The sequence below is a fragment of the Artemia sp. Qi Xiang Cuo genome, chromosome 15 (assembly GCF_049724085.1).
Source record: "Artemia sp. Qi Xiang Cuo chromosome 15, ASM4972408v1, whole genome shotgun sequence".
In the NCBI taxonomy this organism is placed as follows: Eukaryota; Metazoa; Arthropoda; class Branchiopoda; order Anostraca; family Artemiidae; genus Artemia; species Artemia sp. Qi Xiang Cuo.
In genome coordinates this window covers 21,835,739-21,855,098 of record NC_142808.1, presented here as the reverse complement: position 1 = coordinate 21,855,098, position 19,360 = coordinate 21,835,739, and the positions used below count along the sequence as shown (strand labels likewise).

At 36.9% G+C, this 19,360-nt stretch overlaps 1 pseudogene across 1 annotated transcript in view; it reads right to left on the bottom strand.

Annotated features, from left to right (window-relative positions):
- Positions 1–1,151: 1,151 nt before the first annotated feature.
- LOC148943448 (cytoplasmic dynein 1 intermediate chain 2-like) overlaps positions 1,152–19,360 on the bottom strand; it is a 35,489-nt pseudogene continuing 17,280 nt past the window's right edge. Inside the window, exons 2-5 of the transcript XR_016142923.1 lie at positions 10,544–10,750; positions 8,146–8,390; positions 6,321–6,474; positions 1,152–1,235 (exon numbers count right to left, since the gene is read on the bottom strand). The product of XR_016142923.1 is annotated as a cytoplasmic dynein 1 intermediate chain 2-like (transcript). The remainder of the gene's footprint in view (positions 1,236–6,320; positions 6,475–8,145; positions 8,391–10,543; positions 10,751–19,360) is intronic.

Below are 19,360 nucleotides of genomic sequence, written 5' to 3'. Positions count from 1 at the left end.
CAAATACAAACAATGTAAAAATACTTAACAAGGAAAATCTAACCTGTGTGGCTGCTAGTACAACCATAATCACGATGGATAATTATACGCGAAACCCTTAGTGTCTGAGTATTTATTTCATTAGGTACATAATAGGAACTTATCAAAGAAAATCGATAATTTTGAAGAAAAGATATCTTTAATTCTAAAAGTTTACATAGATCATGGAGAAAAGTCAAAAGTTAACAGAAAGAAGGTCTATAGTTCACAATTTAATTTTTCTTAATTTCATCTTTGTGAAAGAAGTCACCAGTTCGTTCAAGTCGGTGTCTTCTGCCAAGTCTTGGTCTACTGGTAGTGTGGCTAGTCCTTGAAGCCTTTCTTGCGTCATGGTGGATCGAATATAAATTTTAATTAATTTTAATTTTGAAAAACTACGCTCACCACAAGCAACAGACACAGGCAGAGTCAGCAAGATCCCTAAAGCCACGGACAAATTTTGGCACAATCTTTAAGGCCATTGCTTATGATACAGTTAAGGACATCTTCTGGATTTGCGTTCTTGGGTACCCTCGTAGCAATGGCTTGAGTTTGAGTGCAAAGTTTGTGGCCTTCGATATCTTTAGCTTCATTGTTTAAGAGGAAATGTTGTAAATTCATACAATCGTCCTTCAGGGACTTTGTTGTTGCGGCATTTACCTTGGATATGTTGTAGAGAAATCTGAAATAGAAGTAATCTCGTCTAACTGTTGAATCTTTCACCCAGGGAAGAAATTGCAGTATCGAGAATGGCAAAATGGATATTGACTTTGAAGTGTTCTTGAGGGGATACCAAAGGTTCATCATCCGCTTCGTAATCAAACTGTTTTTTCTTCTTTTTCAACCGAGTTGCCAGGGTTTCTGTTTCAAGTGTTGGTTGAATGTTCAGCTCCTCTGCCACTCCTCTGGTGTCAACTAGAATACTTCCAAAGCCACCCTCGCAACGTAACCTTTGTAAGTACAATTTAGTTTTGCTTGGTAGACCTTTGGCAGCAGCCAAATCAAATTGTTTGGATTGTAACTGCTTACTTGAAATGTCGATTTCAAAAAGTATACTGTGCCATAAAACTACACTTACAACAAAATTGTATTTTTCAATGTTTTTTGCCAGACTTAAAGCTTGCACTCACGAGTTGTTACCTGTTTACCCATTCAAAGAGCGATCGAGTGTCGTCTGTCACTCCCGTCTCTCATGCAGTATGAATCAGTAAGTTGACCTGTAAAACATAAATCAAGCTAATATTCAAAAATTTTTATTCTGAAATCATTTTTTTTCTAGTTTTTTCATTTTTGCCGCCCTAGGTGGTCGCCTAGTTTGCCTAGTGGACGCGCCGCCACTGAACCACTGGTAGCTCCATACATGAGTCATATTTAATTTAATCAAAAGTACGTTTTATGTGTAAATTACGTTATTATGACGCTATAATCACCAGCCTCAATGTCTAGAAAGGGGTAACGCTTTTGAAGCTCTTTACTTTTTAAACAGGGCGATCAATTTTAAACAGAGAGGTTTTTCTGTTACAGCTTTTTTTGGGCGATGTTTTTACGTGAACTCTTGAGTTTGACTGAGTAAAACCGCAATATTTGCAATACAGGTCTAATTATTATTATTATTTTTTTATTATTGTTGTAGCCATGTTTCAAATAAACAACCTTGAACTTAATATGCTTTTTGACAACCTGGTCAAGTGATTTTTTTTTAAGCTTAATATGCTGCTTGATAAGCTTAATATGCTGCTATATTTACAAACTTATGTGGAATGTGTTTGAACTTGATATACTGCAGGACAGCCTGGCCATGCACTTATTTTTGTTTGAGCTTAATATGCTTAATTTGCATGTAATTTATGCATAAAATGTGGCCCATATATATCCCGCACTAGCTGAAAATTAAGCAGCATATGCTTTAACCTAAACTGCAAAACATTTTTACACTTAATATCCTACATGGCGGCTTGGCCAAGCAAATTTTCTTGTTTGAGTCTTCATATAAACTGGTTTGATGTTAACAGGTCAAAGACTGACAAATCATGACAAAGAGCTATATATCACCAACACGGCTTTCAAACACAGACACCAATTTAAGGTCATATGGAGATCACCCATTAGAATGACTGAAAACAAGATTGACTATATTCTAATATCCAGACAAAGGAAGTCTTCAGTAAAAGATACTGTTTCACTACCCGGAGGGGACTTTGACTCGGACCACACGGTCCTGATGTCTAAACTCAAGCTAAAATTAAAACCACTTGCCTAGATGAAAAAGATTCCCAGATTCCGACCAGAACTTCTCCGCGACCCTACCAAAAAAGTCGCTTATACCACTAGCCTCTCTACAAAACTACGGGACATCCTGAGTATATCTACCCTCTCACAACTCCTAAAGAGATTGACCGCTTAGCCAAACATACTATCATGACAATAATAGAGATTGAAAGTGACATACTTGGTAGAAAGACTAAAGATTAAAAGCTTTGGATCACTGAAGATATTAAATTAAAAAAAACAAGTTTTTTTAGCTGAAAGTAATGAGCGACATTAAAACTTAAAATGAACAGAAATTATTCCGTATATGAAAGGGGCTTTCCCCTCCTCAACGCCTCGCTCTTTACACTAAGATTTTTGTTGTTTAAAAAAAAATAGAGTTGTGAGAAAGAGTCAAACTTTAGCGTAAAGAGCGAGACGTTGAGGAGGTTTGGGGGTCGTAGCTAGCTGATCAATATCATCAGCGTACGCTAGTTTGTCAACTAGGCTTCAACCTATTTTTGCTCCATGCCCAGTGGGTATCAGGGAGAGGATGGCATGCAGGAATAGACTGAACAGATGCAGGGATAGGATGCATCCCTAGAATACTCCTCAAATTGTCGAGAATTCATCGGAGAGTCCATTGGTAGTCAGAATTTGCCTTTTGAACTTGTTTTACATGTCCTTAACGATTTTGACGATTTAGTCTGGGGCACCGTAGTGTTTTAGAATATGCCAAAGACCTTTCCTCCAAATAAGGTCAAAAGCAGGTCGAAAATCAATGAATAGTAGATAGAACCCTCTTTGAAACTCAGTGTAGCGTTCCATCACTTTGCACACAGTAAAGATTTGGCCAGTAGTAGATCGTCCTTGGCGAAACCCAGCTTGATACTCGTCGATAACATGAGCAGGGATTTCTTGTATTCTATGGAGGAGGATCTTAGTCAGGATTCTGGCTTAGTGGCTTGTCGGGTTGATAGGTCGGTAGTTTTCACACTCTTTCTTCGAGCCATTTTTATGGATTGGAACTATTGCAGCCTTGCACAACTATCGTGGGACATATCCAGTGGACCAAGTGGCTGTTATAATACTATGGTATAGGTCAACAGCTTCTTCTGAGTCGATATTTGTTAGTTCTGCAGTGAAACCATCTGGTTCTGGAGCTTTGCCTTGTTTCAGGGATTCTATGGCCACTTTGGTCGTAGATCTTATTCGAAGTAGCGGGGTGTCAAGCTTTGTGACTGGGAAGTAGCTTAGGACGTATGGTTCTGTCACACTCTTTCTTCGAGCCATTTTTATGGATTGGAACTATTGCAGCCTTGCACAACTATCGTGGGACATATCCAGTGGACCAAGTGGCTGTTATAATACTATGGTATAGGTCAACAGCTTCTTCTGAGTCGATATTTGTTAGTTCTGCAGTGAAACCATCTGGTTCTGGAGCTTTGCCTTGTTTCAGGGATTCTATGGCCACTTTGGTCGTAGATCTTATTCGAAGTAGCGGGGTGTCAAGCTTTGTGACTGGGAAGTAGCTTAGGACGTATGGTTCTGTCACTACTTGTGGGTTTAATTTCTCCTCAAAACATTCTTTCCATCGGGCGAGCTTTATTTTCGTATCATTGATTGTTCCCCTGTTTGTCCAGGATCACGGACGTTGTAAGATCTCTCCTGGTGGATAATTCTCTGACTGTTTTGAAAAATACATGACTGTTACTTTTGGTGAACTGGATTTAACTGTCCTTAAAATTCTCGGCGGTGTGGTTTTGGAATGCCTTTTCGACTTTTCGTTTGACTTTTCTTTTGAGATGTTTGTAGGTGTCGCGGCTACTTTGGTCAGATTTGTTGGTGTAGAGGCTTTTCTGGCCACACTGTCGTATTATCAAACAGTTAGTGGTAACGAACTGGACCACGAACTGTAAATAAGGAGCGACCCGGCTATATAGTAACCGAAACTTTAAAAGTTATAACACCCCCTAGAAGTTATAGAACCTTAATGAAAATCACAACATCAGATTCAGCGTATCAGTGAACCCTACTGTAGAGGTTTCAAGCTCCTACCTGCAAAAATGTGGAATTTTGCATTTTTTGCCAGAAGAAAGATCACGGATGTTTATTTATTTTTTTTTTTATCTTGGGTAATCGTATCGATCAAGTGGTCCTAGAATATCGAGGGAGGACTCATTCGAACGGTAATTAAAAGTTCTAGTGCCCTTTTTATGTGACCAAAAAAAATGGAGGGCAACTAGGGCCCCTCTCACGCTCATTTTTTTCCCAAAGTCACACGATCAAAATTTTGAGATAGCCATTTTGTTCAGCATGGTCGAAAATATAATAACTATGTCTTTTAGGATAACTTAATCCCCCTAAGTCCCTGGGGACAGGGCTGAATGTTATGAACTTTACCCAATGTTTATATATAGTATTGGTTATTGGGAAGTATACAGACCATTTCAGGGGGGATTTTTTCTGGTTGTGGGGAGGGGGGTCGGAGGTTATGTGGGAGGATCTTTCCATGGAGCAAGTTGTCATGGGGGAGGCACATTGCTATAAAGGGGGCACCGGATTTCCCAGCATTATATAAAAAACGATCAGAAATTAAATTAAAAAGTTTTTCAACTGAAAGTAAGGAGCAACATCAAAACTTAAAACGAACAGAAATTATTACGTATATGATTGGGTTCATCCCCTTGTCAATACCTCGCTCTTTAAGCCGAAGATTTTTTTTAGTACTTTCATAAGAGCTATTTATTATTATTAATGGCCTTTGTAATTAAGAGGTCATTTTTAAAGAATTGGAACAAAATTCAAACTTTAGCGTAAAGAGTGAGGTATTGACTAGGGGGCGAACCCCCTAATATACGTATTAAAATTATATGAATATAGAAGTTCGTTACGTATGTTAATTCGTAAGTTACGTATATTTATTACTAATAAAAACGTTCGTAAATAAAATTAAACAAATTTTCGAGAAAGCCATTTAACCAAATAAAAGTAACCGACCGAACAGCATATCGAGCACTGATCCATGAAATTTCGAAACAAATGGCCCCAAAACATCATATGGGGATGGATGGGACTTAAGTAAGTTAGTAAGTAAGTATTCTGCTTGTTGAAATTTTGTGACATCACCTTAGACCATATTAATTAGAATTACATTATAAAAAAGCAGGGGCTTGAGATCCGTGCCTTTCCCTCTGACTTCAATATACTGAACCATAAAAGATATTTTTTTAAGTGAAAAATAAAAATCGACACAAAAATATAGTTTACAAATAGAAAAAAAGACCCTTAATTAAGGCACATTAATAAGGAGTGGTGAACCTCATCTTACATTTAAGACAAGAGATCAAAGATCGTTTATGGGCTTACTCAATACTTAAATAAGACATAACCGAAATAGACTAAAGTCTTAAAACAAAACCCAGAAGAATCATAATCCAGAGCAATGGTGCGTCGTTTACAAAGCTAAAATTTCCTTGAGGAGCGCAAATCCTCAAGGTTGCCTTCCAAGGTCGTTTGCAGTAGCGGTTTTGTGGGTGAACTCGTGAAAGGTCCACCCCCAAACCATTATGAAGCCCCACAAACAGGGTTTCCTTTCCTCGGATAGGACGAAGAAAAGAGCTTATGGCGAAGTTGTGATCACAAACCATCTTTCAATAACAGAACTCCAGCCTTTTACACATATCTTATTCTTGTCAGGGAATTTGCCGGGGGTTTTCATCCAGAATAGGCTGGATAGAAGGCATAAAGAAGGACTGAAAGGCAATAATAACTTCGGGGTTGGGAGTAAAGAGTGAAGCTTTAACTAAATTAGGATGGAGGAGTATTTGTATTTGTGTTTGCCTCAGGCGGATTGGTCCTACAGTGAATCGTTAGTAGTGGTTAACAGGCCCTGAACGAGCACATTTTTGTAGGTATATGTTTATCTATTTTGTAGGTATATATGTTACTTACACACGAAACACTGATTATTTAGATGGCGTTTTCTTTTTAATACATGCCTGCCTGAAATCAAATTCCGAGCACCATCCCTTTATAATACAGGGTTAAATTACCTTTTGACTCCATGGTTTTACAGTCCAATCAAATGACGAAGTGAGGAATAGGTGAGAGAAGTCAAGAGGCCCTGAGGCGCTATGACTGCTAATCCCTGTAACAGGGCCATAATGTCCATCATATAGCTCCATAACGCCAGATTTACTACCGTGCCTGCAAATTTATAAGGTATCACTTGTTAAGTTCGCTTTAATTCCTATATATCATCATAAATTTTTAAGTTTTATGTATTATAACTGTTGTGAGTTACATTCAAATAACTTTGGCTTGTTTTGACTTTTGTTCTTACTTTGATATTTTGGCAAATTCCAGTATGGATTGATCCATAATCGTCGGTGTTTTCCGCGTGGAATAAGCAGAACAGATAAATAAAACCTATTAATTCAATTTGACAGTGCTTTTCCTTCTTAAAAGCAAAAAAATTAACAACGAGTTTATTCCAGAAGCCAAATATCAGAATCAAAATTTTGATAAAAGTTACGTCCTTTCCCTGACAGTTCATGTAGCTACATATAAACTGCAAATTTTCTCACTATTCGACATTTTGATCGACACTGCTTAGCAGAAAAGCCCTTTCTAATTTTTACCACTGGAAAATTTATTTGTCTTCCCCCTGACAAACGTCTGTAGTGAAGCTTGAGTCCTAGAAGGTCATGCTGCCAAGGGACAAAAACCCCTTGCTACTATTCCTGCAAATTCAAGGATTATCTAGTTAATTTGATTTTGCTTACTTCTGATGCATTTTTTCACAGTTTTTCGCAAAATAAACCCAAACATGGGAGAGAGTTAAGCTCTATATTGAGTGGCGGAACAGCAAGTTCGGCAATGAATTTCAGTTGCAGTAGTCTAAAACTAGGGGTTACCAAACTACTATCCGCAGGGCATTTGCGAGATCACAGATGCGTGTTTATTCTTTTTTTTCAGAGCTGATCGCATCAAACCGATGGTCCTACAATATCGAGAGAGGACTCATTCGAACTGAAACTCGGTTATAGAGCTCTTCTAAAGCGACCGAAGGGATCAGGCCACGGGAAAACGGTGTTTTCGGCCATTTTGTGGCACATAACTACTATTTTGCCCGCGAGTAATAAGCAGTCGACCAAAGTCGATTATTCGGCCCGCAGAAGGGCAGCAAAAAGAGGTCATAAGAAGAGATTTATGAGAAAACTTTATGGAAGGGATTTAAGCTCTCTATTGAATGAAGAAACAGCCTGTGCGGCAATGAATTTCAGTTGCAGTATTCTACATCTAGGGATTACCACACTACGATCCGCAGGCCATTTGCGGTCAGCTAGAGCATTGTATAAGACCAGCAGATAAATATCTGCCGCATGTTGCGAGCTTAAACCAATCTGATGTTTCTAGTCGGACTATATTTTTTGGCGTGCTTCTGTACTTCCTTTGTAACTAAATTTCCACTCAATCAGAATTACAAAATCTGATCATTTTGGGTTCAATTTTATACAGAAAAGTTTTGTGACTGTTATAATATAGAATTAAATCAATGTAGACATAGAATTAATAAAGCATTGAATTAATTAAACAATTAACCAAATTGAATCGTAATGAATTAACACTGAAAACTGAAGATGAATTCCATGTGTTCAATGAAGAATAGACTATTTAAAAACTGATTTACTAACGTTGGAAACAATTTATATTTATTGTAAAGTGTAGTTAAAGTAGACTATAGTGAATATATGATGCTACCGTTAGCAATTAAGCCTACAATGTTGCCCTCCGAGTAAAAAGTTCGCCCCCGCCCAATCTAGACTCGTTGAACCTCCCTTGAATAGACTACTGATGAGAGTGGTAGCAACTTGCCTGCAAGCAATATAGACAGAGCCATCTTCAGATCCTACAATAAACGTATTGACATCAACTTGTGGCTGAGGGAACGTCATACAAGTGGCAGCGACAGACTTGCCCTACCTATGATGCAGCGCTAAGGTTTCTTGTGGAGAAGCTAGCGTATCGAGACTCCAGGAACAGAGCTTACCATCTGTTGAGATAGATACTAAACTGTGCGCATTTGAAGTACCAACAACACTCACACAATACTCAGGATGCTAAAAAAGTGGAAATTAAATAAAATAATAAAGTAAAGAAATTGCTACAAAAAACACAATAAAATCCACGTCTGACAATAAAGTTTAAAAATCCATACAGCAATTTAAGAACAGTTCAGTTTTTATGACGGTTATGATAAATGAATATAACTTGTGCTGAAAATTTGGAAAAGTAAGCATGAATGATGTTGCTTATTTTATTTTGCTTGTCCGTTTATCAATAAAAATCGACTTCATAAAAAACATTTAAACTATTTTGGGCTACAAGTATGAATTTGAATTAACCTTTTATTATTATCTTAAATATAAGCGAATATTTTTAGGGGAGATATACACCCCCCCCCCCCTAGAAAAAGTTACATGAAAGTACGTACTTTCATATATATTTAGAATATATTAGCCAAAAGTGGTACGAAGGTGTCTCTTGTTTGGGGTCTTTGAAAAAAAAAAAATTGCCTTTACTTAATTTTTGTTTTATTTCCCTTGGGGTAGGTAATCCAAGAAAGGTTGTATATACAAATAACGTGTGCAAGACAGTCATAGATTTCTCTCCATTAAATATACAATTTCTAGGATAGAAAACAATAGCACGAGATAGTACGAGAATAAAGACTAATAACAAAGAAATGAAAATAGTGAAAAATTAAGAGCTTAATAACAACTAACGAAGGAAATAAATCGAAACGACACAACCAAACTGTTCTGGTTTTTGGCACTAGACAATATCGTGCCGGAAAATCATGTATGGGCACAACATCTTTCAAGTACTTGCATGTTGTAGTATCAATACGGTAAGCACTTTTCAGGTTTTGGATTAATTTATTTTTTTTTTACTATGAATTTTTCCTCCTCTTTCTTTTTGTCCTCCTTCACTACCACTATTTAGTTTTACGGGTACCTTTACGGTAACCGTAAAGGTACCATTATTACTACCTTTACGGTACGTACAAAAAAGCACGTGCCGTAAAAGACAAGGAATGCGTGTAGTACCAGCCATACTCGTTGCGGTATCAATAAAGCAACCAGTTTTTCTCGTTTCAATTTTTTGTTTTGTTTTACTATTAATGTTTGCTACAATCAATGCTTTTTCTTGTAAAATATTCCTGATCTTACAATCAATAAAAATGTTCCGTAGAGAAAGGAAATATATACACTATACATAATAGCTATATCAACTAGTTACAATCTCAAGAAATCGAGCAATTATTTCCGTTTCGGTTTTTTTTCTATTAGTTTTTTCTTTCTTCTCTTTTTTGTATTCTACTATCTATGTTTTTTCAGGGCAAATCTTGACAAGCACTTTTCTATTCTTAAGAATCAAGAAGAAAAAGCCATGGAAAAAAAGATCATAGGCGCATACACATTTTGACTAATACTTTTTATATTGGTCAATATATTTTGACCAATACTTTGACTCAAATACCCGCATTTCCTTAGCAGCACATTGCCATTTTAAAATAGTAAATCTGAACACTGTAGTTTTTCCAAGTTCTGGTTAGTTTTTAAGACACCTGGTCATGACACCATAGCACCATGACACCTAGTCATGACCAAACAAAGATAATACCCGAGTCAAACAATTGTCACACCAGTTAATGAAAAAACGATATTTTCAGAGCGGTCAGTCCCTTAATGTTAACAACACCTTCCGAGTCTTTACCTCCTCCCCCAATTAGCATGTCAAGATATCCTTTAGTGAGAAACCGTCAGCAATAACCTTACTTTCAGGTCAAACGACTGTCTTTAAAGGCTGATGGACTGGAAAGTGTGGTAAAGGTTACGACGAGAGAAGAATGTAAACAAATGCACATGTACATCGGTGCCAACCTAAGGTACATTGGGCAATCGGTGAGGTTACTAATTGCTTTTGATGTAGACTTGACACTGAACACCCGCACCATTTTGCATAAATCGGTGCAAAAATTTTTGATGCAAGAATTTTCACTGTATAAGCTTTGCCAACAGTTCTTGCCATATTCTACACATTCTTTTAGGAAAACTAGCAACATGTGAAGAATTTAGCACCAAAAAGATTCAAGTGGTGAAAAAAAGTATAGAGTAAAATATAGGCATTAGGTTTGGATGATAAAATTATCAATCAGGGCTAAGTTTTCTTTATTTTTATTAAGAAATATCCCAGAGAACTAGCTGACCTGAATAAGTACCACCAAGCACCAAGTTAGGGTGAAATTTCGCAAAAGTGGCAGCGGTGACAGGCGACTGGCAGTGGAAAGTGTATTCGGGTGAAGTTTTCTTGAAACGAGTGTTCCAAATGAGACAAGCACCGTCGGGATCATGAGGAGCATCCTCACGACTGTGGTAGGCAGCCAAAAGTAGTTCAGGATGTTGCGGTGACCAGTCTAAGAATGAAAAGATGAAAAGATAAATAGGCATAGCTATCTCATGTTTATATTTATGTTTTAGATGTTCAGGACAACCTCCTAAAACAGCAAGAAAACCAAACATAAACGACACAGCAACATAAAAACCTTTTACATCACGCAGATACCCAACAGCTTTTGAAATCGTCATCGAAGATTGAACTTATTAGAGAGCCAATAATCAAAGAATTATCATGGATAGAAATAGGAGCAACAGTAAGTAAAACAACAGAGAATTTACCTAAGACAGTGAAATTTGTTCTGAAAACACTATACGCAAGAATCGTCCGCAGCAAACTAGGTATATAAATTAGATAAACTTTTATCAACAATATTTATATGGTTTAATATAAATTAAACAATAAAATGGGATCTTTAAAACTGAAATTGCAGAATTAAAACAGTCTCGACTTGGCTGTTTTTTTATAAGGAAGAGGCAGTGTGGTCTTCGTCGTTATTTAAAGAAAATGGACGTGTCTTTTTCACCCAGGGATAATCGTATCAAACCAAGGGACCTAGAAGATCGGGAGAGGGCTCATTCGAAGTAACATTAAAAGTTTGACGTGCCTTTTTCAATCAGGGATGATCGTATCAAACCAAGGAACCTAGAAGATCGCGAGAGGGCTCATTCGAAGTAACATTAAAAGTTTAAGAGCCCTTTTAAGTGAACAAAGAGTGTGGAGGGTGACTAGCCCCCTTCCCCTGCCCTTATTTTCCCCAAAGACATCCAAATCAAATTCTGATATAGTCATTTGGTTGATCATAACTGAGAGGTACTTGGTTGAATTTTCTCTTCGTCCAGAAGCTCTTCAAAGTTGTCTGATATTTTTTCCTTTGTTGCTGGCTCTATATTAATATCATTGACTTTTACTTCTTCCGTCGCTTTTTTTCGTTTTGTCTCGGCAAAAGGGGCTGAGTCTTTTCCGCTTTTAGGCTTGACTTTTGTTCCAGGTCGAGCTTTCTTTTCAAACTGTTTTTGCATGTTTGGAAGTTGAACAGAAGTTGAATCGCTCTCATATAGAGCTTCTTTAACTGGAGTCTTGGTTAGCTGATTGACCGAGGCCATCGAAGCATTAGTTGGTTGAATTCTCTCTTCGTCCAGAAGCTCCTCCCAGCTGTCTGGTATTTTTTCCTTTGTTGCTGGCTCTGTATTAAAGTCTTTGACTTTTACTTCTTCCGTCGCCTTTTTTCGCTTTGTTTCAGCAAAAGGGGCTGAGTATCTTTCGTTTTTAGGCTTGACTCTTGTTCCAGGTCGAGCTTTCTTTTCAAACAGTTTTTGCATGTTTGGAAGTTGAAAAGATGTTGAATCGCTCTCATATAGAGCTTTTTTAACTGGATTCTTGGTTAGCTCATGGATCGAGGCCATCACAGCATTGTTTGGTTGAATTCTCTTTTCGTCCAGAATCTCCTCCAAGTTGTCTGGTGTTTTTTTCTTTGGCGCTGGCTCTGGAATAAAGTCATTGATTTTTACTTCTTCCGTCGCCTTTTTTCATTTTGTCTCAGCAAAAGAGGCTGAGTCTTTTTCGTTTTTAGGCTCGACTCTTGTTTCAGGTTGAGCTTTCTTTTCAAACTGTCTTTCATGTTTGGAAGTTGAACAGAAGTTGAATTGCTCTCATATAGAGCTTCTTTAACTGGAGTCTTGGTCTGCTGATTGATCGAGGCCATCGATGCATTAGTTGGTTGAATTTCACAACTTTATTTTTCAAAACAATAAAAATTGTTGACAAATTATCTATTTCATTTCGCCCACCATCTTTTTTCAAATTCAGCCATATATTTTTGGCCTTTCCGACTCGTTATTGGAAATCCAAAAAAAAGAGAAATTTTTCTGGAATAGAAAAATCATTCTTTTGGCGTTTGGCATCACTTCTGAATAAGTCACTTTTGCATATTTCATTCGGGTTCGTCAAACCTGAATAAGCCACACCTATTTTCTTAAAAACAATATTAGCTTCTTCCCCAAGATCTATATTTTTATCTGGATGCCATTTTAAAGACAATGTTTTATACGCCTTTTTAATTTCTTCTTTTGTCGCGTGTGTAGGTAACTCAAGAATAGAGTAAAATTCTCTCCTTTTTTGCATTGTCCCTTGATCTTTTAAAGAATATGACCTACGTCTCTTTTGACCTTTATAGGAAGAAGTCCTAGGTCCTGAACTGTCATTATTCTTATGTGCTTGAAGTGCTTTCTGGTTCATTTTGGTCTGAGAAGCATATTCTTAACGCTGTTCTTTTTCTTGTGTGGTTATTTCCTCTTCTTCCAGAAGCTCCTCCCAGCTGTCTGGTATTTTTTCCTTTGTTGCTGGCTCTGGAGTAAAGTCATTGACTTTTACTTCTTCCGTCACCTTTTTTTGTTTTGTCTCAGCAAAAGGGGCTAAATCTTTTCTGTTTTTAGGCTTGACTCTTGTTCCAGGTCGAGCTTTCTTTTCAAACTGTCTTTTCATATTTGGAAGTTGAAAAGAAGTTGAATCGCTCTCATATAGAGCTTCTTTAACTGGAGTCTTGGTTAGCTCTTCGTCCAGAAGCTCTTCAAAGTTGTCTGATATTTTTTCCTTTGTTGCTGGCTCTATATTAATATCATTGACTTTTACTTCTTCCGTCGTCTTTTTTCGCTCTGTCTCAGCAAAAGGGGCTGAGTCTCTTCCGTTTTTAGGCTTGACTCTTGTTCCAGGTCGAGCTTTCTTTTCAAACTGTCTTTTCATGTTTGGAAGTTGAACAGAAGTTGAATCGCTCTCATATAGAGCTTCTTTAAATGGAGTCTTGGTCAGCTGATTGATCGAGGCCATCGATGCATTAGTTGGTTGAAGTCTCTCTTCGTCCAGAAGCTCCTCCCAGCTGTCTGGTATTTTTTCCTTTGTTGCTCGCTCTGGAGTAAAGTCATTGACTTTTACTTCTTCCGTCGCCTTTTCTCGTTCTGTCTCTGCAAAAGGGGCTGAGTCTTTTCCGCTTTTAGGCTTGGCTCTTGTTCCAGGTCGAGCGTTCTTTTCAAACTGTTTTTTTCATATTTGGAAGTTGAAAAGAAGCTGAATCGCTTTCTTATAGAGATTCTTTAACTAGAGTCTTGGTTAGCTCAGTGATCGACGCCATGGCTGCATTAGTTGGTTGAATTTTCTCTTCGTCCAGAAGCTCCTCCCAGCTGTCTGGTATTTTTTCCTTTGTTGCTGGCTCTGTATTAAAGTCCTTGACTTTTACTTCTTCCGACGCCTATTTTCGCTTTGTCTCAGCAAAAGGGGCTGAGTCTCTTTCGTTTTTAGGCTTGACTCTTGTTCCAGGTCGAGCTTTCTTTTCAAACTGTCTTTTCATGTTTGGAAGTTGAACAGAAGTTGAATCGCTCTCATATAGAGCTTCTTTAACTGAAGTCTTTCTTAGCTGATTGATCGAGGCCATCGATGCATTGGTTGGTTGAATTTTCTCTTTGTCCAGAAGCTCCTCCCAGCTTTCTGGTATTTTTTTCTTTGTTGCTGGCTCTGTAATAAAGTCCTTGACTTTTACTTCTTCCGTCGCCTTTTTTCATTTTGTCTCAGCAAAAGAGGCCGAGTCTTTTTCGTTATTAGGCTTGACTCTTGTTTCGGGTCGAGCTTTCTTTTCAGACTGTTTTTGTCTGTTTGGTAGTTCAACAGAAGTTAAATCGCTCTCATATAGAGGTTTTTTAACCGGAGTCATATTCAGGTCATTGATCGAGGCCTTCGCAGCAATGGTTGGTTGAATTTTCTTTTCGTCCAGAAGCTCCTCCCAGCTGTCTGGCTCTGGAGTAAAGTCATTGACTTTTACTTCTTCCGTCGCCCTTATTTCGTTTTGTCTCAGCAAAAGAGGCTGAATCTTTTTCGTTTTTAGGCTTGGCTCTTGCTCCGGGTCGATCTTTCTTTTCAAACGGTTTTTTCATATTTGGAAGTTGAAAAGAAGTTGAATCGCTCTCGTATAGAGCTTCTTTATCTGGAGTCTTGGTTAGCTCATTGATCGAGGCCATCGCTGCATTAGTTGGTTGAAGAACTGCTTCATTTTCAATATTTGCCGGTGGGGGTTTTGCGTCACTTTTTTTTCATCATCCTTGGCGATTTCTTCACCTCGGGATAAGCTGGTTATCCACGAGTAAATTGGTGATATAAATACGAGACACCGGTGATATACACCGGTGATAGAGCAGATTATATTTTTGAAAATTTGTACGCCTTTGTGTAATCCCTTGATCCCTTGCTCCATCCTTGGTCCTTGATTCATCCATCTTTTCTTCTATAAAATCATTCTGAGTTTCTGTTGAACTCCTTGAGCATGCCTCCGTTTCAGGTTCCGTATATTTCTTAACAGCCCACCAGGCTGATATTGTAGTAACAGAGATTGGAACTCCGACAACAAGAACTTTTAAAATCATTATCAAATGTTGCAATATTGCTTTATCAATAATTAACTGACTACTACACCATGTGGATTCCATCACTTCGACTACACTCCAATCACTTTCGACTATTAAAAAGGGCACTAGCTCTTTAATTTCCAATCGAATGATCCTGTATTGAAGTTTTTACGACAACACCTTCTATAAAAAACTTATATGCCCCCAGGGCATATCTTAAAACCCGTGCCCTGAGGGTTGTAGGGGCGTGTCCTCCTCAAAAATATATTTTATATTTGGAAATCAACTACGCTGAACAAAATGGCTATCTTGACATTTTGATTGGATGTGTTTGGGGGAATGATGGGCGTTGGGGGGGGCTAGTTGCCCTCCAATCATTTTCGACTATTAAAAAGGGCATTAGAACTCTCGATTTCCAATCGAATGAGCCCCCTTGGAAGTTTCTACGACGACCCCTTCCATATAAGTGCCTCTGGAAAAAAAATAAAATAATAATAAAACATTGGAGCCGTATGGCCTTTACTACAGGCAACGCTGCAGCGTTGCCTCTGATATAAAAACTTGCTCTGACGGATACATTACTCCCATCTATATTACTTTCCTCATCTGATAATAGTAATACGCCTATATACATGAATGATGTTTTTCATTATCATTATCATTGTCATAATGGGTATTATTATGTATAAGCTCATACAGGAGTGAGTTGGGGGAAGTTTTTTTCCCAAGGATGTGGCTTATAACTTTATGTATAATTTGTTCATGTGTTTCTCTGGAGATATTATTTGCAAAATTATTCCAGTAGTTATATTAAGCATCTATTATGGTCTTTTTTAGATAACATTCTGCTTGTAATTTTTTTTAAATATGTAGTAGGTGATGGTTTTTTAAGAATGTTCTCCTAGCTGCCTTTTTTGTTCTCCATTTATTTTGGCACTCATTTGTCCACCATGCTTTGGGAATGTGTTTAGGGGAGGTTTTCCTGGGTGTTATCCTGGGGATAGCATGATTAGCTGTATTTATTAGTAAAGATGCCAAAACTTCAGCATGTGTCAACTGTTGCATTTGAAATTCATGAATTTTGGGCGAAACTTGTAATTTCACCATTTAACTTATTTTGGAACATAGGCCAATTTGCTTTAGTGTTGATATATTTGGAGGTATGTGATAGGGTTTCAGCAGGTTCGTTAGGGAGCAAACTATGGCAAAGTGGTCAGTACAAAGACTATCAATTTTATTTATATAAATTTTATTCAAAATATTTAAAGACACAATTTGTAGGTCAATTATAGAAAAACTGCCACTTTTGAGGTTGAAATATGTATTCAGGTTTGGAGGGGTAGCAACAGCTAATTCATTATTATTTGAAGTCATAAACTCAATGAACTTACCAGCTAAATTTGCTGGGTTATTCCCCCACAAAAGGCTGTGGGCATTAAAGTCTACACAAATAATAATATTTTTCACCATATTAGAATTATTTATATAGATGAAGAAATCCATGGCATCTGTAATTTGGCCATTAGGGTTATAAAAACTTATTATATAAGTCTTTGTATTATTCAGCCAAACACTGATACCAATTGCATCAACATAATTCACAAAATTTGGAAAGCTGATGCAACAGAAATTTATATTATTTTTAACTATTAAAGCTACTCCACCTTCTTTTCTCTCTGATGATCCATCCTTTCTCAGGATAGTTTATCCCCGAGACTTAATTTTTTGATTTTGGTTTAGATGAGTTTCCTGGAGGCAAGCAATATTGATAGAATTATTATTCATAGAAGATATTAATTCATCTAACTTGTGTTCAGTAAGTGACCTTATATTCCAATGGAGCATTGATGTGTGTTGTGTTGTTGTTTTATTTTTTATATGACTGTGTATCAATGTTCAGCCTTGTTAATAGTAGAGCAAGATCTTTTTGCTTGAATGAGCAAATGATTAGGGATGTAGATTTTTGCCAATTCAGCAATGATTTTTGTTTTCTGTTGTTGTTGTATATTCATGGCCTGAACTACATTGCAGTTTAGAATGAATAAGCATATATTTGGGGTTTACATGTTTGGCTGTGCATCCAGTTTGTCAGTTAAGGGATTAATTCCTGGTAGTGTTTCTGGTTTGTTTCTTATTAGGAGGGGGTGCCAGGCCGACCTCATCTCACTAGACAAGGAGGCTTGTTGGCTTGGTGATTCTTTCTGATAGAGATATGAGGTGGGGGGCTTAAAGGATGGTGTTTTGTAAGGAGTACTTGATGCATTGGGAGTGTTTGACTTGGGAGTTTTATTTCATTTCAATATAGGTTTTATTTGGTGTGATTTGGCAGCATTTACTTCCATAGGTGCAAAAGGGTATGGAATGGCCTTCTCTGTTGCTATTTGGAGTGTTAGTGCTCTTTTCATATATGCAGGGCATTGTGATTTATTGGTGGATTCATGTGGGCCTTTACAATTGATACATGTAGGCTGAGTGTTGTCTCAAGTTGTCAACTCTTTAGGATGGGAGCCTTTACAATTACTACAGGCTAGGAGAATTTCATTGCATTTATTTGTTGTGTGTCCCAGTTACAGACACTTCTGACACTGGATAGGCTTTGGCTTGTATTCCTTGTGCGGTTTGATTTGCCCAAATAGGAATAACTTTTCTGGGATATTAATTTTTTCCTTCAGTGTAAATAGGAAAGATCTACTTGTTTTTAATCCATTAGAGTTGGGTTTACCCAGTTGAGTGACATCTTCTACAGGGATTTTATTACCAGCCCTATCTGACAGCCCTTCTTTTAACTCCTGAATTGGTATTTCTAGGGGAACATTATATACTACTATTTTTGTTGGGGATTGTTTTGGGTTCCATTTAGATTAGTTAATTGGGGTATTCAGAAGAGATTTTAGATTAAGTATTGTATCAGCTGATTTCTGATCTTGGACAGATATTAGCAAAGATCCATCACGGTGAATGTTAAGAGAAAACATTGATTTTAACATTTTGTAAAATTACAACTCTTATTGTAGTAATCTTTGTTATTTCAAAGGGGGTATTTGGAGAAATTTTGAGGTAAATTCCTAAGTTTTGGGAAGGATAATCTTGGAAAGGAGGAGGGGAAATACTTTTGCTTGGGGATGTTTTTTTCCTTTTTTTTGGAGCTTCTAGAAAGGACCTCTTGAAAGCCATTATCATCTATAGTGGCATTTGCTCCAACACTGATCATTGTCCTATTCTCAGAATTTGAGCTTTCATGTGAGCTTGACCAGCCAATATATATATATATATATATATATATATATATATATATATATATATATATATATATATATATATATATATATATATATATATATAAATATATATAAATATATATATAAATATATATAATATATATATATATATATATATATATATATATATATATATATATATATATATATATATATATATATATATATATATATATATATATATATATATATATATATATATGAAACTCAGAGAGGAGAGAAACTAACAAAATGAAAAATAAAATCAAAAAGGGTGAAAAAACGAGGATTTTTTCAGCCAGTGGCAAACCATAAAGATGACAAAATATAAGCAAATATTTCGACAAGGACCTCCGCCAAGTCGTCCTCAGTGCTAAACAAAAAAGAAGACAAAAAAAACGAAAATCTAACCTTTCGAAGTTTACTTTACAAAGACAGAACAGACACTGAATAAAAACCAGGTAGAAATCAATGAAACTGAATTTACCAAGATGATTGGGCAAGGATCTTTTGCCTTGCAATAGTTTTAGCTGGTCTACAACTTCGGTTTTCATTAGATATGCAAATAAGTTCTTTAAGTTATACCGGGTGAAAATATTGATTGAGTCCTTCAAGATTAAACTGTCGTAAATTGGGCTTAATGAAATATCTCCAGTATCTCTATTTATTGCTAAATTTTGGTTCATATACTTTTTTATCTCAATTACCTCTTTAAAAGTTTGTGGTACACCCTTTACAGTTGATATTAAAGCTGCCTCGTCAAACAGAACTAAATGGGTCGGATTTACGAAAATATGCGAAGCCAATGCTGAATCAAAGTTGTCATTGTTGTTTTTTAATCTCAGGGACTTATCTACTGAAATTTTGTGCTCATGCAAACGTTCACCTAGTTGTTGATGGGTCCTACCAATGTAAAATTTTCCACAAGAACACGGGATTCTGTAGACACCACTACCCAGTACCGGGTCAGTTTTATCCTTT